The 27422-nt window shown below is 43.9% G+C and overlaps 1 long non-coding RNA gene across 1 annotated transcript; it reads left to right on the top strand.

Moving 5' to 3' along the window:
* Nucleotides 1-17: 17 nt before the first annotated feature.
* Nucleotides 18-26619, top strand: LOC123023039. The gene is made up of 6 exons (XR_006414619.1): nt 18-220; nt 14238-14515; nt 16190-17042; nt 17939-18053; nt 19369-19525; nt 25971-26619. It is a non-coding gene; the product is annotated as an uncharacterized LOC123023039 (long non-coding RNA).
* The last annotated feature ends 803 nt before the right edge of the window (nt 26620-27422 follow it).

Raw genomic sequence — 27422 nt, 5'->3', positions numbered from 1 at the left:
CTGTGCGGGGACCGCCATTTGCAGGGCAGGGTACTACTGCTTTCCCCCCCTTATCTCGCTGTTGTTTTGTATCGGTTGTCCTGCACCTATTGGGAACCGGACATCAGTCCCCGTTAAATAAAGTGTGAAGGTTAGCGGATGATCGCTTCTGTCTTCCATCCACGCTGATTAGGGGAGAATGGGAGTTGCAGTCCAACACGCCTAACGGGCACCAGGTTGGGTAAGGCTTTTCCCCAAATTTTAAAAGATGCATTCGTATATATGTTCATATATATATGTCTAGAAGAAGCCCCTCCAAATTGCAAATTGCTGATACTTTCCATTCACATCATCACTGGGCATGTTGGCTGGGACTGATGGAAGTTGTAGTCCCACAATCTCGAGGGGAGGGAAATAGACGTTCTGTACAGTTCCATGTATAATCCAGTGGTGGGCAACTTGCAGCCCTCCTGATGTTTGAGTCTGCAGCTCCCATTTTTCTTCAGCACTGGCTATGCTGGCCAGACTTGGGGCTTCTAACAGGCCAAAACATCTGGAGGGTATAACATCTGCTCCCCCTCCTCGGAGAAACGGCAGAATTTAGGAATCCATCTTGCATTTGGCCAGCTGGGCTCTGACCTATCCAAGCGCTGCCACAAGGCACTTGTTAGTTTTTAAAGTGCCCAGGGGATATTACCTTTTATTGGTATTGATCCTTCGTTTATCTTTTCTAAGTTTTAATTTTCATTTTTTCCACAAGAGGGTGGTAAACAATAGGTTTTTAACTAGTTCTTCAGAGTGCTCCGTTTCTTTCTTAGAAGCAGCTTAAGTTCTGAGTGAAATTCAACTTACATTATTGTCTGCCAATTACGTGTCTTCATTTTATTTTGTTGTTGTTAATATGCCATCAAGTCATCTCCAATTTATGGCGACCCTATGAATGCAAGCCCTGCACGGCAGCTCTTGTAAATTCAGGGCTACCTTTATCAAGTCAATCCATCTCATAATTGGACTTTCCTTTCTTCTGTCTTTCCCTAACGTACCTCGTCCTGCAGGTTTTGCCTTCTCATGATATGGCCAAAGTACTGCGACCACATTTGGTCATTTTTGTTTCAATAGAAAGCTTTGGCTTGATTTGATCCTGGACCCACTTGTTCATCTTTCTGTCAGTCCAGGGTATTTGCAAAGCTCTCCACAAACGCCATGTTTCAAATGCATCAATTTTCTTCCTGTCAGCCTTCCTCGCTGTCCAACTTTCATACCCATACATTGTGATTAGGAGTACAATACTTTTTATAGACTGTGTTTTTAAAGCAATAAGTAACTATGTTAATTTCCAAAGACAGGTAGTCCAAAAACACTGAGGAGTTCTTAGTTTGTAGAGTTGCAACTTTAAAGATAGTGTAGGCATAGAGGAGGCTTTCCAGAATCCTCCAGGAATTGCACATGGCCATTGGGAGAAATGGCCGCAGCAACACCACTGGAAGTAGTAGTGACATGAGAATCTAGTGTTTCTCCCAGAAAACAAACATCTATCTCCTCACACAATCTGTTTTGTAGCAGAATTGCTACAGCACAGTAGTAGTGATTTTCAGCAGCCCAGTGACTGGCAGGGCCACCCAAATGGCCTGGGCAGGCCACCTGTGGTTTGGGCCCACAAGTTGCCCAAACTTGCTTTTACACTACTATGAATTATTTATGCATTAATTTATTTCATTTTACCACTAAGCCACCCCATAACCCGACGGTTCTTTGGGTAGCTTACAAACACTAAACCAACATGTAAGACAGTAAAACAGATAAAAACAAAATTAATGTGTCAAAATGCATCCAGCATGATACAAATAATAGAGAAGCATACACAAGACATAACCAAACACAACCAAATAAATTAAAAACGACCAACAATATCAACAGCAAGGTACAATTTACATTAACCAAATGCTTTTCAGAACAAAAATCTTTTAGCTGGTGCCTGAAAGAAAGCAAAGTCAGTACCAGCCATAGGTCCATATTACACTGTGATCTTTTGTGGGCTGATCAGACTCAGGGCACAATCCTTTGGAAGTTTAGACAGAAAAACGGCCTACACCTGCCAGTATGCTGGCTGCAGTTTCCTGGGAGTTATAGGCCTTTTTTCTGTTTAAGCCTGCATAGGATTGCACCTCCCTTCAATCTGTCCATTAAAGGACCTGCAGTTAGTCAATATGCAACTCAATCCTTTGCATGTTTGTTCAAGTTTGTGCATATGATTGCTGCCTCCAATTGTTTAGATCATGGGTCCTCAAACTACAGCCCATGGGATGGATTCGGCCCACCATGGCTATCCAGCCCGCGCTTGCTGTGGGGGTGGGGAGGTAGTGGATGCTTGCTCGGAGATGGTCCAGCCACCGCCTGCCTCCCGTACCCACGCGCTTGCTGCTGCCTCAAAGTGCAGGTGGGGAGTTGGTGGCTCCCTCGCTTGGAGATGGTTTTGGACTCACTGGGAGATCTCTGAGCGAGCCACCGCCCCGCGCACCCGATGCCGCCTCGCATGCGCTCAACAGCACCTCACTGGCCCAATGGCATCCCCACCTCACCAGCCCACAACGGTCACCGCAGCCTTTCAACAGGCCCCCTATTCAAAAAGTTTGAGGACCCTGGTTTAGATGATATTCCTAGTGGTAATATGCTGTGCAAGGAAATCAAGAGAGCCAGTGTGGTGTAGTGGTTAAGAGCATGGGACTGGGACTCAGACAATCCGGGTTCTAGTCCCCCTCAGCCACGCAGCCAACTGGGTGACTTCGGGCCAGTCACACTCTCAGTCCAACCTACCTCACAGGGTTGTTGTTGTGGGGATAAGATGGAGGAGGAGAATGATGTAAGCTGCCTTGAGCCCTTTGTAGGAAAAAGGCAGGATATAAATTGAATAAATAAATAAACAAATAAATAAGATAGCCAGCCTGTGGTCCACCAAAGTGCATCTAGTTTTTTGGATCTCTTTCCAGGGAAGAGAGATATGTCCATCCTCAGACAGGGAGACCCAATTTTCATAAGCCTCTGTGAGATTGAGGAAAAGTCTGCAACAGCTACTTCTGCTAGGCAGAATGGGCATTCCAGGAGAGCCTTTCAGTTCCATAACTCACACCTGGAATAGAGAAGAAACTACACCAGTGTTGGAGCTGACATAATTTGTTTTCATCTTGATAGGATTTTTCTGCATATTATATAGAACAAAGAATCAGATTCTGAATTTTCATTTTGTTAGGCACTCATTGAAGTGCTTATTTTTGTGTTAATCTGCAGCTTGCAACCTCATTCAAAAGGCCAGCCTTGGTAGATTGAAAGAAACACAAAGATAACTATTGCCTTGCCTTAAGTATTATCCTTTTATTTAGAATCACATTTATTTTAAATGAAGCCTCTGTGATTGGTAGAAGCCACTAACTACATCTGGGGCTTTTCCTAACATTTTCTGGCAAATTAATCTCAGATTACTCTTCAGTGCAATCAGGTGTGGCTATTTTGTAGTCTAGGCCTCTTTTCATATGGAAGCTCTTCAGACTTGATATAAAACATCTGTATATCCAGTAGGCCATGCCAAATTTGACAGTGAAGCTGATAGGCTAGAGGAAAACTTTCTCATAGCTGACAAAAGCACTCACAAATTAAGGGCACAATCCTATGTACAGTTAGTCAGAAAAAAGGCCTAGAACTCATATTGTTAGCTGGGAAATGCTAAGAAATGCTGTAACCCCCCTTTCTGTCTAAACTTGCATACAGCCTGAAGTAACTGGTCCTGCCTAATCTTGGAAGCTAGGCAGGGTTGAGTTTGGATGGAATCTCGATGGGAGACTTGAGTCCTGCATCAAGCAGGTGGCTGGACCTGATGGCCTGCTAGGCCCCTTCCAGCTGTACAATCCTATGTTTCTAGGACTGCCCTAAGACAGCAGTCTTTAGGTACTTGAGAGGGGGTCCCAAGGAATGTAGGTAGCAGATTTTCCCCTCCCAAAAGTGGAGACAGAGGTCTGGCCTCCTGAAGGGGAGGTCTGAGCACTGATCCCCACCACTAGCCGCCACCACCACAGAAACTTCTGCCGTGGCTTCCTCCCCATAGTCAGGACTCTGACTTAGGGCAGTGAAGTGGAAGAGGCAGGTTGGGGGTGTGCCCGGCCTGCGAGTGAGGAGAGAGCAGCTGCGAGTCTGCAGCCTCGCAACCTCTGTCCCCACCTTGCAGAGACAGCTGTGCCAGAGGTGAAAGTTAGGCCAGCTGTAGAGCTGTGCCAGTCACAAAACCAGTTTCTTCCCCTCTGTTAACCATGTAGAGAATGTAACTAAAAAGTTACAGTAAATTATGTTTGCATATTGTGTGAAATGCATAAGTGTGTTCTGCAAGGTAATACAGTTATGTTTATAAAGGTTATCTGCAAAAGATGAAAAGGTTACCTCTCACTAAGGTTAGTGACTTTGTGACTCAGACCTGCTGCTGAAAACATGCCAACTGCCTTTCAAGATGTCACTGTTGTTACAAAAAAGTTATGACCTTAGTGATTCATCAACCTGCTGCTTATTTATTAGATAGAAGAATCCAAAGGTCAAGTTTTAATGGATCATTTATGGACATCCTCTTGGCTTTCATTGGCTTACAGTTTTAAGCCAATGGGCTATCAGATATTTTAGAAATGAAGGTCATTGGTCAGGGTGTCCTGACTGAAGATGTATATAAGGGGCAGCCAGCGGAGATGGTTCGGTGAGCAGTGGAGACAGCAGGGCGAGAATGAGAGCCTAGGAAGAGGTGGATGAGAAGATAAACTCACTAAAGGAAGAAACTAGGAGCATGCTAGGAAAGGAAGACTCAGAAGGTGGTTCTCCAGGATAGCATTTGCCTAGAGGGATGTTGGAAAGTAGTTGGTCTCAGGAAGCAGAGAAGGCTGCTGTGACCTCTTTTTGGTGTATCCTGGTTCTCTAACTACTGACCAGGTGGAAGATTTCAGGAGAAGCTGAAATAATCCATGATGGGTTCATTGTGAGTGACAGTGAAGTTATGTTCAACTTGGTATCTTCTTAGTGAGTCAGGAAACAAAGGGAAAGCTTACACTCTTGTCCTCTGTGCTATTCTAGGAAAGCTAACTGGGGTGGAGTTATGGCATATGAGTTTAATTTAGGCAGAGGACCTAAAAGAAAGAGATTCTCTTTAAAGTGACAGTACAAAATGTACTGGTAACATCTAATAGCATAAAAATATGTAACTATTCTGTAATTACAGAATACTAATATGTTTTATATGTAAAAAATAATTATTCTTTGTATTTGTGCATCCTACACCGAAAGACAACAGGCTTAACATCCTGTTACTGTGATATTATGATGTAGTAAGAAAAGATTTTATTAGGGGCAGAAAATGTTAAGGGAGAAGATGCACATTTCTATACATGCTGAAAAAGGATTGATAATCAGATTCTGCATAATTTAGAGAAGTTTGGTGGGATAGAAACCATTATAATACATGGTATTTTTCACATTTGGTGTCCAGTGAGAACAAACATCTAATCAAGTAAACATACCAGCCATTGTCACTTTTGCTCTCAGATACATTTTCATGCACACTTACATAACATTCTAATCTTTGTGTTCTTTTATTTATTATTTCAGGTTGTGGAAGGCTCTTCTTAATCTGCTGTAAGGGTTTACCCAGAGAATTATCTATATGTGTAATTCAGCATATGGTAAAACTAAACCCATTCTCTGTACAGATTCTTACATAGCTAAAAACACCATCCCCATGGCGGTGATAGTGGGGGATACCCACTTGCAGAAGCAGAGTATGTGTTTAAGAAATACAGACTAAGGGCAAGTTTTGCCCCAAACTCCAACCGAGAAGGACTGAATATACTCTGTGCACACGCAATACTGACTGCTCAGGGGAAAGTTAGGCGGGTGGAAGGAGAAATGCATCGCCTAGAATGGGGCACACTGACTGTCCAGAACACGGAACAAGAGCAGCACACGCTGCAACGTTTTGAATTTAACGAGGGCTTCTCTGCCTGAGACATTGTGTGCTTGCAATCCCTTGCACAAGTATGCAAGGTCTTTTCATGAAGCTGCTATCTTCTAGTACCTCTCCCATTTTTTCCAGCCATTTTAGTGGGGGTTTTTAGAGGGAGGAAAGTCAGGTCTTAAATCTGAAACCCAAAGAAAGTGGAATGAAAGTCTTGCATAGTTAACTGCTCAGAGAGCCTTGGGCTATTGGGCGGTATAAAAATTAAATAGTGTTGCGTTTCTGTCTTACTGCAGGTATACCGCAGTGCCACCTTTTGGTTGGATAATGAAATTATTAAAAAGCAGAGAAAAACAATATAAAGGACATACTCTTCTTCCTGTGAAGAGAATGGAAGAAGCAGAAAGTGGCATTTAAACTCCTCATGTAGAAAAGCCCAAATGCAGATGTGAGCTCTTTGAGAGCCCGTCCTAGAGGGAGGTATTTGCAGATTTGAGGTTTACAGACATAGACTAGTCTCTGTAGGGGAGAGCTTAATTTTCTGTCCCCCGCATAGCCCAGAGGTGCCTGAGCATGATCGGGGGTGGGGGGGATGCTGATGACGGGGGGATGCGATGGGAAGCTGAGGGCTGGAATGGCTTCCCTGGAGAAGGCAGTGCTGGCCAGGATCCTGACCTGGAGCATTGCATGCAGCACAGTGCCGTTGCAAGTCCCGCTTCTGAGGCCAAGCAGGTCTGTCCTGCTCCCTGCCTGTACAGGGGACTGCCTGGGAACCATATGGAAGCTTCTAAGAGTGGGGGGTCTGAGCTTAATAAACAAATTCCTGGTGGCTGTACTTCTTTGTCTGGGAGTGATCATGCAGAAAAGCTCTAAAATAAAAGGGTAGATGACCTCTGAAGTTTGCTTTATGTCTTACTTTTTCCTGTGTGAACATTAATCTTTGTGCAGGAAAAGACATGTATTTTGTAATATATAATGGGTGGCCCAAGTGTGTTTTTCACCACAGGTACACAGATTAGGTAGACCGAAACGACTGGTGGGAAGAGACCTTAAAAAATGCGATTTTGTTATGTCCCAAAGTGACTTTGAGCTGCTCCAAGCTGACCAGGTTAAATAAAATAGAGTAAATGTTTGAAGAAGTTCTTGGAGAACTTAAAAAATAAAAATAAAATTCTAACTTGTAAGTCTTCGAATAAGGTATTTTGCTCAGTTGATAAATGACAAATTGGCTGCAGACTAGAATGAAATTTCAGTTGAGACCTTTACCCTGTAGTTATTGTATACAGCTGGCCTTGTTCTTTCCAAAGCTATACATTTAAGTAGTTAGGTTTGCTCTGGTTTAAACCTTTTGCTTATTTGAGAATAGAGATGACTGAGGTAATACTTTCCTTTTGCATACAATTGTCTTTCTGTTAAATGACATTAAGCTGCTGTCATTGTTCAATTTCCATCTCTTACTTCTATTTGAAAGATGATGAGCTGTTATCTACATGACAGAAGATGATGAAGGCATCCCCAGAACTGCCCTTTAAAGATAACACATCTCAGAACCACCACCTACATAGTAAAAAGAGATTTCCTGGAGTGTAGGTGTTGTCTGTCTTTCACATGGTTCCAATTCATCTCCCACACAGAGGTACACCATGTCTACTCATTTATACTGTTTCTTATTCAAGCACACACACTCCCTCAAAGGCTCCAATTTTCAGAGAGGTTTCTTATTCTGGCTTAGTCCAGATAGCCTGCTCTAGTCTCCAGCTGTGTTGCAGAACCATCTCATAATTCAGAGCCTGGTTCTGTAAGGCTGGTCTGGATTCTTCCACGTCCTGATGAAAAGAGCTTAGCGTATGTAAATTGGCATATATTTATTTATTTATTTATTAAAACATTTTTATGCCGCCCCATTCGCCGAAGCCTCGGGGCGGCTTACAACAATAAATATACAGTTTGGTGCGCTTTTTTGTCCTGTGAGCCTGAGCACTGGATCTTTATGGTATGTAGCACCCTCATGCCAGGTAATATAGTACAAAAGCCCACCCCCCAATTAAAATAAACTATTTTAATTTGTTTTCCTTAATTTACTTTAGTGTATGCAATTGTATTTCAACAATATTAGTGCCACATACTTCTTTCTGGCAGAATACTAGAGGCTGTGAATATTAATTCCGGTTTAGCATGTCTGTAGCATTTTAAGTGTTCCAAGGCCTGTGTGTGTTTTACAAAAACCTGTAGAATGGGTTAGACTTGGCCCCAAGAGGTTGTTGAAAAGTGTTGAATGTGAGATGATTTGTTCCAATCCAATCCCAATTGTATTCTACTAGATCCGTTGTTTTCAGATGTGTTGCCCTATGACTCTTAATAGCCAATGGTGAAAGATTGTGCGAGCTACAGTCCCAAACATGTGGAAGACAACAAATTGGGAAGAGGAGCGCAAAGCCAGGAGGAGCACAGTGAATTACGGGATGTAGCTTTATGAATGGGGATGAGTTTTGAGATGCCTTTTGAAATTATGTTGATTCTTAATTACCCATGTTAGAGATATGGGACTTTAACCATAGAGGTACAAGTATAGAATGAAGCCTCTTTATCCATCCAGAGGCACTGAAGCCCAGGGGCAGTTTCCTGTTTACATTTATTTGTCAAATTCAGTACCCTACCCTTAGTTCAGTGAAGTTCCATGCGGGTTTACAATAATGATTTAAAACAAAGCATTAAAAAAAATTGAAACCACAGTAATATGATCCAGATTAAAAGAGTTGGGCAGATTAAAAAGAAGTCTTCACCCAGAGATAAGAAGTCTTGAGATTTAGCACCAGGTTAGCCCCCTTACCAGAAGTACTCAGGAGATGGGGCAACGCAACCAAAAAATGCCTTTCCCTCTTTTCAGTCCGAAGGTGAAGGGAGAAGTTCTTGGAGGTCAGATTCAAGTGCTGGGCAGAGCTGAATGCAAAACCAGTGGGCCCAAATTCCTAAACATAACGTGCTTTCCTGAGTATCCTTACCGTCAGTAATGGTGCCTCTGGAGAAAGATTGCAACCTTTTAGAAAGTGAATGGGTCTGTATAAAAGCTGGGCAACTACTGTGTGACTGATAATTGTGGAAAAGGGTCATTGGCCTCTGGGACTTAAGCTTCTGCACCCCTAATGTGTACTTGGCCTTTCATGCAAGTGATAGTTCAAGGAGGCCCAGAAGTGACAGGTTGTAAGAAATACTGAAAAAAGGAAAGACTCGGACACATGCAAGCTGGTGGATGGTCAGCATCCTTCTGCACTCCCAACTAGTCATCGGTGCTCTTTCTTTGGCCAGTGGGCAAGAGCAAATTGCTCTTCCCTTCAACATGAAGCAGGGTGCAGCCTCATGGCCTGTAGTCCTCTGGTCCCTGGCAAAGGCTAGAGTGAGGGCTGCACCATCTCACGGCAACAGTGATCTTAACCACCAGGCAGCTCCTGCTCTGTGTCACTCCAGTCTTTGTAGCATGTGCATGGGACTCTCTGACCACAGAAGGTTGTTAGGTCACAGTGAAAATAGGCAAGGCATGGCCTCTGTGAACTGTCCAAAGGGCCAACAGGCTGAAGTCTAAAATGACATGGAAATGACCTACTGACCATTCAATAAATCTCCATGCCCTTTTAATGGAACTCCATTTTTATTGACCTTGTTTAAACAGTTTTCCAATGGAAACAGATTTTCCAGTCACTTTGTCAGCCTGCCTTACAATAAACACAACAGGAAACAGCTGACAGTATTAAATGCTTTCATATATTGAAAGGATGTTGTCAGTTCATCCAAGCAGTAGTATTAAATGATTGCAGGCATACATGTTGACAGACAGACAAGCATGAAACAATCATGCAAATGAACTCAGCCAGCCAGAGAATTAAAGCAACAGGAAAAACCCACCCACTCCACACTTGCCACCCTTTCTTAAAACATAACTTTTGCACTGCAGCAAATCCTGTAGTGGAAACCCTTTTGCCATTTCAAGCATGATGGATGGACTGCAATTCCTAGGGGTGAATTTCAAGCATCAAAGCAATGCTATCTTGGATACATATACAAATAATACAGTCTCAATAAGCTGGAGGCAGCATGGGGTCAGCACACTTTGGTGAACACTTCCCCCACAACTCTGTGGTTACTGCCATGGTCTATGGTGAGGCTAGTTTGGCAGTTCCATAGCACTCTCCACCTCTACTCTGAAAAAGCCACAAGTCCACCAAATCAGCCTTGTTAAATTGAAGTGACTTCCTGGGGGAGCATGTGGGACGGGGCCCATGGTAAAGATCATACTTATCCTATCGCGCCAGAAATAATCTTAATGTTGTTTTTAAAGCAATTTTCAACTTAGCATGGAAAAGGATGTTTTCCTTGGGGGTTTGGTTGGATGCCTTGCTTTGCAGCTTCCCAGATACATCTTATTGGCCACTGTTGAAGAATGATGTTGGACTACTTGGATTTTCCTCTGAACCAGTGAGATGTTTATGTTCTTAGAGTCTCGTGGGTATGCAGACTTTTAAAATACGGCTTTTTAAAATGTAAGAAAATTAGCATAAGGCTCTCTCTCCCTCCCAACATTTTTGGCGTCAACTCCCATCAGCACCAGCCAGCATGGCCAGTGGTCAGGAATTCTGGGAGATGTAGTCCCAAAACATTTGGAGGGCACTGAAGACTGACCTATGCAAAATTTACTTTTCTTTTGCTTACCACCTCTGGAGTGATGCTGGCTATCCCAGCCTTCCCCAACATGGTGCTGTCCAAATGTGTTGAATTAACAGCTTCCATAACCCTCCAGCAAGAATGGTTATGCTGTCTGGAGGATTATGGGAGTTTTAGCCCAACACAACTGAAGGTTGCCAGGTTGAGGAAGGCTGGACTATAGGAGGCATGTGAGTACAACTTCCATTAAACTAGGGAATCTGGCCACACTTGGAAAACAGTGAAATGGATTTTTGAGCAGCCAGCCCAAGCAAATGCTGGACTGAGGCCAGTGCCACCGTCATGGGCAAAAACATTTCTGTTCAGCCAAGCCTTTGGCATGTCAACTGGTCTGTTGCAGGAGGGGCTTTTATTGCATTGCATCCTATTTCTTTTTTGTATTGTGCATAATTGTATGTTCAATTGTGTATTTATGTTGTGTGTTTATTTTTGAGTTATGTTCTAATCAACTTTTGTTTAAACCTTTATTGTTCGCTGCCTGGGGCATCATTTTCATGGAAAGTTGAGATATAAATGTAATGACTGAAATAAAGAGAGTCTGCATTCACAACAAATAATTATTTATGTGCAGTCTTGTAAAACAACCCTCAACTGCAAATTTTCCATTAGTTCTTCTTAACATGTGTCCATTCATTATGAGGTAGAATATAGATCAGGAAAATAGACTGTCAAGAGCTAGGCAAGAACAGTGGCGAGCGTGGCAAAGAGCCCCTGTGACATAGGCCTAGGACTCGGGTGATCTGGGTTCTAGTTCCCACTCAAGAATGAAGCCAACTGGGTGATTCTGGGTCAATCACAGACTCTGACCTACCTTGCAGGGTTGTTGTGGACATAAGATTGAGAGCAGGAGAATTGTGGAAGCCACTTTGAATTCTTTGTAAGAAAAAACACAGGAATAGATATCTAATAAATAGATTAAATTGTGCCTAGTTTGCTCTTTATAGCAGCATAAAGAACAGCATTTTGTGGTTTAAGAGCTGCAAAATTACAGATTTTCAGGGAAAAAAAGTGATGTCTTAAAGACATCTAATTACCACACCAAATTGACCTTTCCAAAGCATGCCCCCCTGCTGTCTTAAGAGCATTTTCCTAATATTTTGAGAACCTATCAATGCCTAATTCATTGCTGTGAAACTGGCCTGAAATGAACACCTCTTCAGAAGTCACCTGTTGAAACTGAAGCTCGGCCACTGTCTGCCAAACAGGTTTTGTGCCCACCCAGTGGTAAAAACTATTGCCAACTTTGGATGCCACTTCAATGTGGCAGCTTTAAGACTGCTCTCCAAAGAAGGCTAAAACTGCCACTGCATAGTCTACCACTGAATAAACCATTTCCATAGCTGACCCGGGATCAAAAGCATTTGGTTTTAAGGAAATCCCTTTATAAAATAAATTAAAATCCATTGTCACTTAGGACCAAACTGAACATGGCATCTGTCATATAGTTTGCACTTACATTATTCATTTAAAAAATAACTAGTATGGGATTGGAATAAGAAGGCCTATCATGACTGTGGCATAGAAATCTCTCTCCACAGTTCCAGCTGGAATTGAAGGTCAATGGGAGTGTAGGAAACAAGAGGTCTAGTCTCGGTGTGCTAGCCCCATCAAGCACAACAAGAATTAGAAGGGGAAATATGGATGTTATTCTAGGGAATAGTTTGATCACAAGCAAAAGAGCGATTCACCCAAAACACCTGGTGCAGTCTCCTTTTAAACTTTTGCTGACCAGTTAGCAATGGCAAAGGTTCGTTGGTTTGAAGTTCCCACCACAGATGCTGATTGGTTCATTTGATTCTGGGTAGTTCCCACATTTACCTGGGAGACTGGGCTACCTGAAAGGTTGGGACTCAAGCGATTGTTCAATCCTGCCTACATATCTTAACTCAGGTTTCAAAGGTGTTGCTGGTCACAGATAATCCCTTTGTTCTGGGGACCTAGCATGCCTGGGCAGGTTTGGGCAAGCCCCTACATGTTCTACAGGAGCTTTTCTTCCATTAAAACAAGCAGGGTTGGGGTGGGCGATTCCTTCTAGAACCACGGCAGAGCAAAACCATAAAGCTGTTCCACACTTCCCCATGCCATTATTCCAGTCTACCTCAAGTTATACAAATTACTGCAATGCACTCTGTAGGGCTCCCCTTAAGCATGATCCAGAAGCTAGACCCAGCCCATAATGTCTTGGCTTCTGCTAGCAGCTTCCCCTTCTCAGCAAGCAGTTCCTTCACTGAAGGACCAGCACTTGCAGCCTGTTCACTACTGGGGCAGGCCTAGGGGGTTTGTATTAGTGTATAAAGTTCCAAAGAACCCGACAGATCACTTTCTCCCTTATCAAAGCTGCCCAGTCATTGAGATTGGTGGATGACATGTCCCTGTTGGCTTCCTATGGACCTGTGGCCCGACCAGAATCCTCCCGAAGTGCAGCCTTCAGCGTAGCTGATCTCCGAATTCCTGCCTCTGAGGTCAGGTCTGGCAGGCGCTGACATGGTATTGTTCCTGGTGCCTCCTGAACATACTCTCATTCCAGTGTTATGATCACTCTTTCCTTTCCGTTGGAAGAGAAAAATATTCCAGGCATGCAGAGAGTTCTTTTTAAAACTGTATTGCAATGAAGGGAACAGAAAGGAATGGTTTCCTTCCCATTTTTCTGTTCACCTGAGCACATGTTCACACACCCCTTTTGAACCCTGCTCCCGGCCGCTTGTTCCCTCCTCCTTTCCCCTAATTGGCTAATAGGGTACTGAGAGTTTACACTCTTTCTGCCCGCCTACTCCGCGCTGCCCCAACACCGGCCCTTCTTCCCAATCCAGCCCTGCCCCCGGTGGGCTACAATAGGCTCATTTTGTTCTGCCCAGCTTGTCAATATACAATCAGGAAGTATTTGGCCCTCCTGCCTACGTGCCTGTTTCCCCATACCTTGTGCTATCTGATTTTAGCCCTTCCCCTCCTTTGGGCGAAGTAATTTTCTTTGTTACCCTTTTACATTTCTTTACACCCTTGTTTCAAATCATCCTTTCACACCTGTCACCGGGAGGCTTTCTTGCAGTAATCAGCCCAAGCTTTATTGCTTTAGCATATTATTTAACTGTTGAGTCTTTTATTGGTCACTCCAAAATCCCCATGATGGAACATGGAGCAGTTTATAGACCTAAGAAATAAATACCCAAATTTAGCTATTTTAAATCAAGGGGAAGCTATGTGACAAATGTCACCTGTAGTTTAGTCTCAACCTTACATTTTGCAAGGGTTGCAGGTGTTGCTTTTACTTCATGTTGACAACGTCTGCATTTTTTAAAAAGATGGCATTTCTCATACACTGCTTTGGTGTAGTGCTGCTGCTGCAGTACCTTAAAGGTCAAATTGCAAAAACAGGATCAAACTAGGCTTGCATTTGGCATATGTGGCTTAAACCGATTCTTATCTGCAAAGATAAGCTAGAAAGATCTTTTGGTGAGCGCAGAATGGTTTGGCAAAGAATGAGCCACTTGCTTTTCTGTGTGTTGTTTAGAGGTGAAAATGAAATCTGTGTAAGGATGTTCTGAAAGTAAATCTTTCTCCCTAACAGGTGTAATGCTTTGAAACAGCTCCATTGGTGGCAGGGCACAGATGGTGTCTGGTAGACAACCTGAGAGAGGCTGACAATGAGATTTGAAGGCTCAGGATAAAAATCGCCTAGAGAAGAAAAAAGCTCTTTTATGAAAGATAAAATCTAACAAAGGGCAGGGAAGTTGAGTCAAGGGGGAAAAACCAACATGATTCGGTGACTTCAAAAGCTCTAGAAATAGTTCAACAGTTGTTGCTGAATTCCTGCAAAATCTAGCTTACGCAACAGAATATACAGAGGTGAGTTTTTAGTTTATACAGACAGCAGACGAGATGCTAAAACTATTCTTTAGCTATCTCATTTGTGTGTGTGTGTGTGTTCAGACAGATAGGCATGTGGTTATCTGTCTTCCTAGGGTGCCCTCCATATCTATTTCACTACAGTGCCTATCATTCCAAACCAGGATACCAGGAAAAGAAAGATTGAGCTATTCTCTCATGCACACACAAACACATGGCATTCGGTTGCCATCTACATATTTTACAGTTAGAAATCTTGATGTCAGGGCTTCACATCATCTTCTCCCTCTAATTGCACATTTTATAGCAGGAGTGGGAGCAGGTTTTTTATGTGGGGGCGAATTGCTCACCACCACTGGTTGAATGATGGCAGAAGGTGGACCCATCCACTCCCAACATCACTCCACCCCATCCATTTTAGCTTTCTCATGCCTCTCTCAGCATGGAAAAAAGGACTTGAACAGTGGGAGGAGGGAGGATGTCACAACCCCAACCTGCTTTGCCTCAGCTGGGGACCAGCTTCCTTGACTTCATGCCTTCCCCTTTGGGAAATGTTATGGAGTGGGCAAAGCAATTAGTGCTTTCACTAATAAAAGGGCCCCCAATAAAACCCTAGTGATTCCATATAGCCTGAAGTGCCTGATCCTGCCTAATTTTGGAAGCTAAGCAGGGTCAGGTCTGGCTGGAATCTGGATGGGAAACTTGAGTCCTGCATTAAGCAGGTGGTTGGACCAAATGGCCTGCTAGGCCCCTTCCAACTCTTATGATTCTATGATTCCTAGAGTACCTCTCTTCATCCAAACTGAAAGGGGTAACACAAGATTAAGCAAGGGCACAGGTGATAACAAGGGAATTCCTCTCCCCAAGTTTTCCTAGCCTTGAAGCAAGGGGGCAAGATATGGGGAGGGGAGGGGAGGGGAGGGGGGAGGGCCTGAAGAGGGGTCTCAACCCTCTGCTGGCCAATTAGGAAACTTCTACTGGCCAGATTAGGCCCATGGGCTTAGAGTTTTCCTCCCGCTATTTTAGCAGAAGATTGGCAACAGAGAAGCTGTCCCTAGTCCAAAGTGACCACTGATTGTTTGACGGGGGGGGGGGGGGGAAAAAAAAAAAACCCCGGCCCGCGGGGCCCCCCCCCCCCCCCCCCAAACTGCCAACAAACACAAATCAGTTTATAACCAGAGCTACCTGGACTCCCACACGGTGAATCGGCTGAGGAAATTGCATGCAGTGCACAGTTCCCCCATTCCTTGCACAAATGGCACTCCCTTGATGGCTGTCGTTTGGGCAGCTGGTTTCCCATTACTGATCTCCTCATTGAGGGACATCCTAAAGAGCCCTGAGGAATGCAGCCTACAAATTGTTGCCTTAATATAAGCGAGCTAGAATGTGCACAGAAGTTCTTTGTCAAGAGCTGAGGCCAGGATTTCTTTCTTTACATCACAAGGTGGAAGAGTGAAAAGGGGGGACTCCCCCAAAAAGGTTCTCTATGCCAATCACCTTGAAAGTAGTTCCTTCTATTTAATTAGCATGAAAAACAGCTAGATAGGGAAATGGCTTCCTCTTAGATCACTTTCTCTTCTAGTCATGATCACGTAACATCCCCATGGCAACTCTGGAGAAATATGGAAAGTAATATTAAGACAAGCATTAAGTGTTAGTTTCTTTTAATGTTAGGTGGCAGCTGGAAACAGAAACTAGAAGCCACGTGATCAGCCTAATCGCCAAAGAATGGTGACACACTCCAAAGACTGTTGCTTTTGAAATTAAGAAAAGCTGAACAAATCCTAGGATACTGCACCATGTGATTTCAGAAGGAAATATTTTCATGGCCGTGCCAAAACAAAAGCCCTCATTGGCATTTGTCAGCTTCTAATGGATGTGATCCAAAACCTTGCACAAGTGTGCGCATACATTCAGTGTGTGCACGAAGTTTCCCCCTGCTCACTGAGGACAACGGGGAACTTCCTAAGGTCTGCGTATGCGACATGCCAGAGGAGCAATTTTCAGGGATCCTTAGAGGTGCGGTTCAAACTTCATTTCTCCCTTACTCAGAACATCCCTCTCAAATCCAGCCACTGATCCATCCAGTGCAGGATATTGCTCCTCAGAGTGGCCAACCAGTTGCCTTTAAGAAACCCACAAATAGGACAAGAAAGCCACGGCTGCCTCTCACCGTTGAGCGTTCAGTGCCTCCGGCAGTGGGCCAGAGGCAATGGAACAGCCATCTCCAAGTGTCTGAAGGGCTGTCACATGAACAGTGGAGCAAATGTTTGTTGCTCCTGCTGCTGCACAGAGGAGGACTCAATCCAAAGGGTTTGCATGTCGGGAAAGGGAATTTCGAGGCAGAACTCCCTGGTGGTGCAGTTTGACAGTGGAACCTCCTTTGCTAGAGGTTTTTAAACTGAGGCTGAATGGCCACCCATTGAGTACTATAGCTCATGATTTTCTGCATTGGCAGAACGATAGCCTACATCATCATCTAGGTCCCTTCCCGTTACATGACTTTCTGGTCCAAGGCTCTGACCAGGTATGTATGTATGTATGTAAAGCTTTTATTTACTATCCAACTACTAGTGTCTTATGATGGTCTTACAGTAAAAGCAGCATAAAATGAAATGAAGTGCAGCATCCAAATAATTGCAATAAAATAAAGCCCACATTAAAACCTAATCAAACCTAATTAAAATAATGGGAAAATAAAAAGGTTTTATCCTGGCACCAAAAGGAATACAGTGTCAGTGCCAGGCAAACCTCTCTGGGGAGCACACTCCATAACTGGGGTGCCACCGCACAGAAGGCCCTTCTCCAGGTAGCCACCCTCCTAATCTCCTTCACGGAGGGCTCCCAAAGAAGGACCTCCACCTCAGATCTTAAGGGGTGAGTAGGTACATAGGGAAGGAGACACTCCTTCAGGTATGCCTCAAGCAAACTGTTCAAGCCCATTCACCAAAAGTTGTGTCAATGAGTGGGAAGGGAGGTCATTGCACTTGGTGCCGGCACCATATACCTTTCAGTGCCAGGCCTAAACCTTTTTATTTTCATAGTATTTTAATTGTAAAAACAAAAAAAAACAGTTTTAGTTTATTTATTTTAAATGACATTGGGGTTGTTTGTTAATTTGCTTTGATTTCATTATTTTTATAATTATTTTAATTAGATTATATTTCTGATTTTAAACTTTATATTTCTTATTGTGATATTTGATTGGTTTTATCTTGTGTTATCTGTTTAAATATGTGAATGGCTGTGTTGGTTATGTTTTAGATTTTTAATACGTTTTAATACGTTGTGAACCATCCTGATAATCATTGACTAAATAGGAACAGTATAGAAATGTCTTAAATATATAAATAAATTGCTGAAGGCTGCCTGCCTCCTGCTAAAGACACATCACTGATTTTAATTCTTTAAATATATTGGAAGCAAGAAGCCACTGGATGATATCAGAGTTAGAAGAATTCTAAAGGAGGATAAGGAGATTGCAGAGAAACTGAATGAATTCTTTCAATCTATCTTCACTGCAGAGAGTACAGGACAGGTATGTCAACCTGAACTGATATTTTCAGGAACAGTTTGTGGAACTAAGGCAGATAAAGATGGCTTTCTCAATCTTACTGACAAACTGAAATTTAACAAGTAACCCAGGCCCAGATGGTATCCATCTTAGAGTTCATAAAGAACTTGAGTATGAAATTGCTGACCTTCTTACAAAAATATGTAACATGTCCCTAAGATCAGCCTCTGTACTGGAAGACTGGAGCATGGCCAATGTTACACTACTTTTTAGAAAGGGATGGGGAGGGGGTTATAGGTTGATTAGTTTAACATCTGTAGAAGGCAAATTGTTTGAAAGTGTTATTAAACATAAGATTAGTAAGCACACAGAAAGGCAAACACTGCTGAGAAAGGACCAACGTGCCTTCTGCACAGATAGGTCGTGTCTCGCCAACCTTTCAGAGTTCTTTGAGAGTGCCAATGCAGACACGAGCCTTCCAGTAGACGTGGTTTGCTTGGACTTCCAAAAGACCCTTGACAAAGTCCCTCATCAACAGCTCCCGAGCAAATCTAGTAGTCATGGAGTAAGAGGAGTGGTCTTCTTATGCACCAGTAACTGGTTAAAGGACCAAAAACAGAGTAGGAATAAATGTAATTTCTCCCAGTGGATGGATGTAAGCAGTGGGCTCCCATAGGGATCTGTATTAGGACCAATGCTTTTCAACGTATTCATAAATGATCTGGAATTAGCAATAGAGCAGCTTTGCCTGATGACATCAAGTTATATAGGGTTGGTAAAACCAAAAGTGATTGTGAGGAGATCCAAAAGGATCTCTCCAAACTGAAAGACTGGGCATCAAAATGGCAAATGCAGTTCAGGATAGGCAAATGTAAGCCTGGGGCAAAAACTCCCATCTTCAAGTATAAGTTAATGGAATTTGAGCTAGCAGTGACTGACCAAGAAACGCTTCTTGCGTTTGTGGTGGGCAGCTTCATGAAAATGCTAGCCCAGTGTATGCTGGCTGAGAAAAACGTTGGACATCATTAGAGACAGAAAGTAGGGCTGCCAACATCATACTGCCCTGAAACATGAATACAGCATCCACACCTGGGATACCGTGTACAGTTCTGGTCGCTGCACTTAAGAAAGGAGATTGTAGGGATGGAAAAAGTGCAGAGAAGGACAACTAAAATGATCAAGGGCTTAGAGCAATTCTTCTGCAAGGAAAAGTTGCAACAGCTGAAATAGTTTAGCTTAGAGTAACAGGCAACTGGAAAGACATGATAGATGTGTGCAGGATTAGGCATCATGTGGGAAAAATAGATAAGACATTTTTCTCCTTCACGCAAACTACTAGATCCTGGCCTCATCACATGAAGCAGCTTGATGGGGAATTCAGGACAGAAGAACTTCTCCACACAGTGGATCTTTAAACTGTGATTTCACTTCCAGAAGATACTGTGATGGCCACCAATTTGGATGACTTAAAATTGGACAAATCCATGGAGGAGCAGGTGATCAATGACTACTAGTTTGTTTGTTTGTTCGTTCATTCATTCAGTCTGTCTCTCTGTCTGTCTATTGTCAGACCTCACCTGGAATACTGTGTCCAGTTCTGGGCACCAAGAAAGAGGCAGAAAAATTAGAAAGGGTCCAGAGGAGGGCAACAAAAATGAACAGAAATGTTGCGCAATGGGGAAAGGTTGAGAGAACTGGGTATTTTCAGCCTTGAGAAGACTGAGGGGGGACATGATAGCCCTCTATAAGTACCTCAAAGGCTGTCACAAAGAGGAAGGACAAGATCTCTTCTCACTCATACCAGAGTGTAGGACAAAGAATAATCAGCTCAAGTTGCGACAACCCAGGTTCAGGCTAGATATCAGGAAAAGTTTCCTCACTGTCCGAGCAATACAACAGTGGAGCCAGCTGCCTAGAGAGGTGGTGGCTCTCCCACACTAGAGACATTCAGAAAGAAACTGGAGAGCCATCTGAGTGGGATGGAGTAAACTGGGCCCTCTGCAGCAGCAGAGGGTTGGGCCCGATGGCCCCTTCCAACTCTAGTATTCTATGATTTATTATTAAATGTGCATAAAAGTCACCCATTAGCATAATGCTCTCTGAGGGGCCAATGGCTACTAGTCATGATGGCTATGTGTTTCCTCCAGCAACCGAATCAGTATGCCATTGCTGGGAAATTTGGACGAAGGAGTACCGTTGCATTCCAATCTGCTTGTGGAATCCCACATGGTGAACAGAATGTTGAACTAGATGGACTTTGGGCCTGATCCAGCACAGTTCTTCTTTTGTTCTTATATTTGCCCAGATTGTACTTAACAGCAGCAATTATTGGACTGCTTTAACTCAGGAATTTCTGGAGATAAGAGGAGACCATTTCTACTTTTAAACAACCCAGAAATGGGTTGTTTCATGATTTGCGTACCCTGCGTTTTTTATAGGTTAAACAACCCAGAGCTAACTCAACAATTGTTCATGGTATGTTGCTGGGTTACCTCCAATTGTTCATCCCATAAACAATCAAAAGTTTTCAGGTTCGCATATCACAAAAATGCATGAATGGGGCTTGGTCATTTATTAAAAATGAAAATGGCTCACATGCGCTGCTCATCCCTGGCTATTCCTTGGTTAAACAGCCCAGGAATTGCTGGTGGGATGTGCAAATCACATCACTTAATCCCACCTTTAGTCCATCTGGCTGACTGGCAGCAGCTGCTCAGGGTTCCAGACTAGATTCTTTCTTATCCTTACTTGGAAATAACAGGGTTTGAACCTCAGACCTTCTGTACACAAAGCAGATGTGTTTCTACTGAGCTACGAACCCTCTGTAGTGTTTCTTCATCACAACACAATGTGACAGAATGTTGAGCACTGGCTTTTCATGTAGAGATATCAGAAATGCTAATGTGGGCACCATAGGCAGTTTCGTGCGAATGTGCAGGTGACCCCTGGAACTACAGCTACAGGTAAGCATCCTGTCATTCCTCTTCATGGTGTTCATCCACCACACTTATAGATGAATAGCAAGGCCACTTACCAGAGGAAGGATGATGTCCTATTGAAAGATGGCTGACAAGATGACCCATCCAAATGGACATTCAGCTCTAGCATGGCCATCCCGTCTGTAGCAACTGATGGTCTTGACTAGGTAGCCCCTCAGCACAATTCAGGAGAAGCCACACCTCTTCTTACAACTTGTTCCTACACCATTTATTCTTTAACAATAATCATAATACCTTGATTTCTATACCACATTTCTATATAAGTGAGAACCATGCTGGCAAATGGGCAGGGTAGAAAATAAATTAGTAAATATAACAAATACACATTTTATTATCCTAAGCATGTTTAGCATGTCACTGAAGCAGTTGGTGTGAGCTTGAGTGGACTCTGGGGGATGGCGGAGGACAGGAAGGCCTGGGGGAATGTGGTCTATGGGGTCGCGATGGGTCAGGCACGACTTCGCGACTAATAACAAGAAGCATGTTTACTAGGGATGTGCAAGGAATCTGTCTCATGTGGAAAATCCACAAGATTCTCTAGTTTTGGTTTCCTGGACTCCAGTTTGCTTTGCAGTGGTTCCGAGTCTGAGTTCAGGGACCAGGCTGAGAGCAAAAGGAAGTCCACAGATTCTGGAGGGGCAGATTCCGAAAGGGTTTGCCCAAACCCTAATGTTTATCATAAAATTCTATGTTCAGTGGGCATTACTTCCTAGTAAGTGTGTTTAGAATTGACACCTAAGAACTGGATAGGTTCCCTTGTTAAATAGGAATGGGGTTCTTACTATTAAGAGTATTTAGTATTTAGCACTCTTATCTGTGTCCTTTGCCCACTTTTACCTCAACATATGAACGGGAAGTGATAATAAACTCTGAATTTTGGAGCCAATATGAAAATGTATGTGAAAATAATACCCAGAATGGTTTTGAGAAGATTGTTGTCTTAACTAGACTGATTGCTGGTCGTGTGACACCTTTCTTTACAAATGGAACAGAACATGTTTTAGAATGTCAACCCTTCATCTCAGAGAAGACAAAAACAGCCTCTTGGAGAATCGACAACTTCTAAAGTTTCACTTGACATGATCACTTGGGCAAGCTCATGTCCAAAGGGAACACTTCTAATTGGCCATTAGTTTTGTGCTTTCCTTTGAAATCTGATCGCACATGTCAAGGTGGACCCATTTATAGCTCTATAGCAGCTTTGGTGGCCAACTTTGTGTCAATTTCATCAGGTGGGATTTAGGAAAATACAACACAGAGTTCTTTGACACTATGTCTTCCAGAAACTTGAAGAAAACAGCTGTGGTTGAGTGCAATTCCCAGAGCACTCAAATGGTCCACCTTCCCTCTCCGTAATTGATGTGGTGAATCCTACAGCATCAGTTAGTTGTGACACATTATCCTCTGCCCCTCCAAAATGTCTTGGAGGGTCATGCTAATGTGACAACTAGCCAGAGAAAGAGACATAAGAGAGCCAGTTGGAGACACATGCAGTGATGGAAGTTCTATCTGCCTTCTCAGGTGATGACTGGATCTTCACTTGCATGGATTTTAGCAGGAGCCAGTGCAACACTGGGGAGGGACTGGAAGATTCTTCTTGTATGTTTGGGTTGTTAAAAATCTAAGAAACTTGCATTCAAACAACAAGCAATGTATGGCTTCAAACTAGAATGTCATATGCATTAGTGCAACAACTTTGAACTTGATTGATTGATTTATAGCCCAAGGAACTCAAGGCAGCTTAACTATTCCTTGTATAGGTATAGAACTCAAGGCAGCTCTTGCATAATCCTCTTTCTCCTCTCCATTTTATCCTCACAACAACCCTGTGAAGTAAGTTAGCCTAAGAGTCAGTGACTGGCCCAAGGTCACCTATGAAGTTGCTTTCCCCTGAGAAACAGCATTCATCCATAAAGTTCAATGGTGCAAAACCCTGCTAGGCCAAGTCTAAAGTCTAGCCTTCCAGAAGTTTCCAGAAAGCCACGACCCCTTCCCTAGCTCCATGCCTTCCTCAGCTGCCAATGCAAAGTGCTAACACTAATATTTAAAGCCCTAAACAGCTTGCAGCCAGGTTACCTAAAGGAACACCTCCTGCCATTTGTGCCTACCCAAACCCTGGGGTCATTGTCTGAGCTCCTTCTCAGAGAGCCCCCTCTTAAGGAGATAAAGAGGGTGGCAACTTGGGGAAGGGCCTTTTCGGCAGTAGCATCATGATTGTGAAATCAGCTCTCCAAAGAGGTGCGCTTGGCTCCATCTCGCTATTCTTTTCAGTGCCAGGCAAACCCCTTTTTATTTACCCAACATTTTAATGATTAAATTATTTTAATTCTTTTACAATCAATTTTTACCCTCCATTTATGCTCTATGTATTTATCTGCTGATGTAACTTTGAGCTATCTTTGATTGCGGTTGTTGTAGGCCTTCTGTTGTTTTTTATATTATTATATCTGATTTTATATTTGAAAGTTACTGATCTTTTTATTTGTATTTTACTTTCTGTTGTTGGTTATTTGCTCTTTGTGAACCACCCAGAGAGCCATTTTGGCTGTATGGGCAATATAGAAATTAAGTAAATAAAGAAACTGCCAATTGTTTTGTGACTTTCCCAATTCCAAAACTAGAAATGCTTTTCCTACAGTTTAGTTGCTGGCAGTAAAATGCTGGCATTTTTTATGCTTTGGTCCAGCTCCCAAGAACTTTCCAAAATTGCATTGGGTCCTTCAGCTGAAAGGTGCTCAGCACATCTTATCTGTTGTGGTTGTTGTTGTTGTTGTTGTTAGTGTCCAACCCATCGCAACCCCATGGACAACATTCCTCCAGGCCTTCTTGTCCTCCACCATCCCCCGGAGTCCACCCAAGCTCACACCAACTGCTTCAGTGACTCCATCTAGCCACCTCATCCTCTGCCATCCCCTTCTTCTCTTGCCATCAATTGTTCCCAGCATCAGGGTCTTCTCCAGGGAGTCCTTCCTTCTCATTAGGTGGCCAAAGTATTTGAGTTTCATCTTCAGGATCTGGCCTTCCAAAGAGCAGTCAGGATTGATCTCCTCTAGGATTGACCAGTTTGATCGCCTTGCAGTCCAAGGGACTCGCAGGAGTCCCCTCCAGCACCACAGTTCAAATGCCTCAATTCTTTGGCACTCAGCCTTCCTTATGGTCCAGCTTTCACAGCCATACATTGCAACTGGGAAAACCATAGCCTTGACTATACACACTTTTGTCTAGTCCTTATTATTTAGCATGGTCCAGTCTAGTCGTCTTAGCACTGTGTATGTGTGTTAAGTGTGCAGGGGAGATCCTAATGTACCACTTCCAGTCTACAATTCTGATCCAGAATAAAGGTTAAACACTGTATGTATATATGCGTGCATTTATATCTTGTATAGCAAAGGGCTATAGCACATGAACATCATAAATGCTAAACAAACAAGTTGATTCCTTTTTTAAAAGCTCTTGTTGTTTGTTTCAAATGGCTGCTCAGGTGGATCGAAATTTCCCCAGCTATAGCAGTGATGTCACACTCACTGCGTAGGCAACATATAGTGGAATTTGCAGGGGAAAGCACAATATGCCTGATAATGTGGAACGTCGGATGCAATTCCACTTGTAGCTTGCAGCAGCCCAACAGTGATTTATTAGCCTCATATACGAAAGCATCCTGGGATTACAATTGCCTGTTCCTATAGGAAACTGTCCAACAAGAGAAATCTGAAATCTGGCAGAGAGCTACTGAAGAGAAGGCCTTTTCTGTGACTGTCCCTTACCTACGGATCCACTTGGCACCTTTATTATTTATTTTAAGCAGCAAAGTCTGCCCTTTTTATTGTGGCGTTTAAGGCACAGCTTAATGCTGTTATATCCTCTGATTTTGTTTATTCGCTTGATTGTTGTTTTGGGTTAGCATTCTGGCTGCTGGAACTGTCTTCCAGCTACTGTGCTGCATTTGAATGGTTACTCAGGAATATAGGAAGCTGCCTTTGACCAAGTCAGTCTGCTAGTGTAGGATAACCCACTCTATTTACTGAGTGAGTTCACATGACATGTGAAGCCATGGTGAAATCTTACCATTGTAGGTGTGTTGCCTTGTCCATACTGAGTTCTGAAGTTCCTGCATGATAGGATTAGTTTTCTGAAATCACAGAGAAAGTCAGTGGTCTGTTCTAAGGTTTCCATGCTTCATCATGGCTTTTCTGGTCATCCAGACATGGGACCACCATTTTACTATTGCTGGTAAGGCAATACCATAGAGTCCCTAGCAAGAGCAGCTGCAGAAGCGACCACTTCTAGCCTTCAATCTCTACTGCCCTTAGCTCCCTAGAAACAGATGCATCATTGCCCACTTTATTAGCATTGGTTGAGTGATACATCCATCTTTCTGTTTACTTTTGGAAACAGAGAAACAGCACAAAAATACACAGAGGGAGATGGGGGAACTGTGGCATAGCTGCTTTTTCTCATGTAAGGGAAATCAGTGTGGGAGCTGGAGCAGCTGGGAAGTGCCACAGACATGCAAGTGCACTTAGAACAGGGACAGGGGAACCTGCCACAGCAGACCAGTCAGGAGGAGGCTATTGTGATCCATAGGCAAGTTTAGGGAAAGGACAGGGATTCCACTTATGAGGGGTGCCAGGAAGCATGGTGAAGCCAGGGGACAGAGCAGGAAGCACAGAAACTGCACTGCCCAGCTAACCACATGAGCATCCGACTGGTGATTTTGAGGAAATATCCACATGCTACAGAAACCGCATAGTGTTCTTTGCTGTGGCTTGTGAACCCAGGCATTGGCTGGGTCTGCATGACATGACAAGCCATGGTGGTTTTCCACCATGGTTTGTCTGTCATGTTGTCTGAACCTGGTCATGGTGTTTCAGTCTGGTATGTTTGGTCTTTAGAAATCATGCGAAGAAATAATTGTTTGTTCTCTGGTTTCTCCATATCACAGTGGCTTTTTGCAATATCTGGACCCTGCATTGTGGTTTCCACTGTCTGGGAATGCAAGTACCACAGAGTCCCTTGAAAAGAGTGGCAACTGCAGGAGCTCCTCCAGCCATCCAGCCTCTACTATCCTGCTTTGCCTCGCAACACGTGTGCCATGGCCTCTCTCCTACACTTTTTGAGTGTCCCCTGAAAAAACAATGACCTCCACTCTGCCTCCTTCATTCCCTTCCTCTCATATATTGTCTACAATATATCTTGGGACTTTCAAAAGGCTCTGTGGCACAAACACATTCCCAAAAGCCAACGCACATTCCCAGGGAGCTGCAGACAAGGGCTGCCCCAGGAAAGCACACTCCTGAGAGACACTTTGCTCCATCCCTGACTCACATCCCTAGGCTCCCATGGAGAGGAGGCTAACACCCAGTCTCTTTCCCCAAAGCACTGAAGCCTCCCAGTGCAGCATGGGCTGTTACTCTGGACTGAAGAAGAACTGGGCACATGCATCGACCAGCCCAGGAGTCCTTGAGACCCACACACCATGACCAGCTCTTCTCTTGGCTTTTGAAGCAGCTGAAAACAAGGAGCTTTTTGCATGCTGCATCCCAGTATGAGAATAAGCTGCATGCATGCATGCAGAGGTAACTGCTGAGTTAGATGTGCTAGAAGTGGCAGGTACACCTGCCCAGTGAGCAGCCAAGAAGGACCCCGCCCCCCAAAAGGCTCAGGACACCTTTAGGCAGCAGCAGTACCCATAAAGCAGGGGTCCTCAAACTTTTTCAACAGGGGGCCAGATGAAAGGCGGCGGGTGTGGGCCGGTGAGGCGGTGGCCACAGCAGGTACAGGCTGGCGAGGTGGTGGTGGCAGTGGGTGCAGGCCAGTGAAGTGGTGGCGGCGGTGGGCATGGGCTAGTGAGGAGGCAGTGGCGGGTGCGGCAAGGCGGAGGGCACAGCGAAGTGGTGGGCGTGGGCCTGGCTGCCCCCAGGCTTGCATAATTTAAAATAGATTTTAAAAGATATCTTTTTGTTACCTTCAATCCTTTCTTCATCTTCATCTCTCTTTCTCTTCCGCCTGCCTCTCTTCTGTTTCCCGCTCCATATTCCTGCTCTGTATATGCATGGAATGTGGGGTGGGGGAGAGCTGGCGCACGTGCAGTTGAGCTGTTGCAATTTGGGCATGTGCCGGCTCTCTCTCTGCTCAGTTTTAAAGAACGCCTGCACTGGCTCAGAGCTTCTGGACTCGCTCAGAGATCGTTTTCTCTGAGCGAGTCCGAAACCTCTGAGGCGGGCCGGATAAATGGGCATGGTGGGCCAGATCCAGCCCATGGGCTGCAGTTTGAGGACCCATGCCATAAAGGTTAAGTAATCCTTCTTTTCATACTTTTATGCTCCCCTACACTCCTGCTTCTCTCTGTGCTATATTCCAACCTCTCTGCCTAGCATCAGGGGGTGATGGTGCC

The sequence above is a fragment of the Varanus komodoensis genome, unplaced genomic scaffold, assembly GCF_004798865.1.
Source record: "Varanus komodoensis strain SLA01 unplaced genomic scaffold, ASM479886v1 scaffold2, whole genome shotgun sequence".
In the NCBI taxonomy this organism is placed as follows: domain Eukaryota; kingdom Metazoa; phylum Chordata; class Lepidosauria; order Squamata; family Varanidae; genus Varanus; species Varanus komodoensis.
The sequence above is the reverse complement of the archived record's forward strand: the minus strand, read 5'-3'. Positions and strand labels throughout refer to the sequence as shown.